Source organism: Arachis ipaensis, chromosome B05 (genome assembly GCF_000816755.2).
Source record: "Arachis ipaensis cultivar K30076 chromosome B05, Araip1.1, whole genome shotgun sequence".
NCBI classification, from domain to species: Eukaryota; Viridiplantae; Streptophyta; class Magnoliopsida; order Fabales; family Fabaceae; genus Arachis; species Arachis ipaensis.
This window is the reverse complement of record NC_029789.2, coordinates 4,566,981-4,568,799: the sequence shown is the minus strand read 5'-3', so window position 1 is coordinate 4,568,799 and position 1,819 is coordinate 4,566,981.

The following is a 1,819-nucleotide window of genomic DNA, read 5'->3' as shown; positions in this document are numbered from 1 at the left end:
TCTCTCTCTCCACCACTCCCCCTTTCCCAACGCACACTTCCCTCTCCCTCCCTCAACACCACCATTCACAGCAACAACAACCTCAACATCAACAGAGTTGCCCAAAATCATGAATTGTCCCAAATTTTTAGGTTAAATTATCATTCAAAAAGATTAATCACAATAAAACTCAAAAACAAATTCATATACAATAATCAAAATAAAATAAAATAAAACTTAATACAGACACCACCAAAGTAAGAATAGAAGAAAAACACTAGACACAGAGGGGGCAGGATACGATAGAGCCAAGATGGAACCCAGACAGAGGAGGCATGGCAACGACTGGGGGCTAGCAGCAAGCAGATACAAGTAGTGAAGGCGACAGCGGTGAAAGCGTGCAGACAACGCAATGCTACGAAGGAGACACTGGCGGACGCAGAAGACCCGACGACGAGATGGCGACAGTGCGATGTCGATGACATTGGCCCTGTAAGACTGAGAAGGTTGAGCTCTACTGCTGTTTTGGGGAGAGTGAGTTGAGAGTGTTAGACATTGTGTTGGGAAGGAGATTAGAATTCAAAGAGGAAAGGGAATGGGATTAGGGTTTAGAAAGGGTGATTTTGGACTGAGGAGGGGAGAAGTGCGTTGGAGATGGGGAATTAGGGTTAGAGAGGTGGAGGGAAGAATTAGGGTTGGGGAGGGGGGAGAATGCATTCAGGAAGGGAAAGGGGGGAGTGCGTTGGGGAGGGGGAAGGAGAAAGAGAAGAATTAGGGTTGGGGGTATTTGCCATGTCATCAAAATGCAGTGGCTATGTCAGCATTGTGCTTGCTGGAAACGTGCTCCGGTGAACTCGTGGATACGCTTGTCAAATTTTAAAATCTTTTAAGGACCATTTTGTCAATAACAATAGTGAGGTACCAAAATGTCAGCGTTTGAATCTTTCGGGTACTGATTTGGTCATTACCTTAAAATATTTTAAATACTTGATATAATTAAAATAAGACATTAAAAATAATTAAAAATTTTAATTTATATTTTAATATCAATAAAATATCAAAATATCATTACGATTTATCTAAAAAATACTTTATATTTTATATGTATACGTGTCTCCATGTCATATAAGATTTTAAAATTCGCGTGTCGGCGTGTCTCGTGTCGTGTCGTGTCCCGTGTCAGTGTCTATGCATATTAAGTTGTATATGTACAAGTCATATGTAGTCAATTCTAAGCCAAATTGGCTCAACCCTAATTTAATTAAGGCACTAAGCTATCACTTGTGTGAACATAGGTGCGATATACATTCGCGTTATGCACTTTTCTTCTTTTACTTATTTCTTTCATTATTTGTGCTATAAAAAATGAGTTGTGAACCGATATCATAATTTGTGGAAGAAAATGTATAAAGAATCAACTTTGATATTAGCTAATATTAGTAAATTTTTTTATTGTTGAAATTATTTTTTTAGCCTCATCTTTGAAAATATTTAGAATTTATGATTTAAGAATTGAGGTCGATCGTTGCTAGTCACTCGCTGAGACGCTGACCGTAAGAGATAAAATTGTGGTGGTATTATAAATAGTGTTAGGACTTAGGAGAAAGAATAATGAAGTGAGAAGGAAGATTACAAACATAAGAATAAAACAGTAATTTGGAAAAGATTAGCGCCTATGTAATGTTGATTCACTAGTGGGCTTATTTTTGGGAAAAGAAAATCAATAACAATCTTCATATACTAATGACCAAACACTCTTGACGCGTATAAAAGTGGAATACTAGAGGTCAACTAAATTTGTTGTTTTTAATTATCATTTAGCTATTAATATTTAAAAGTA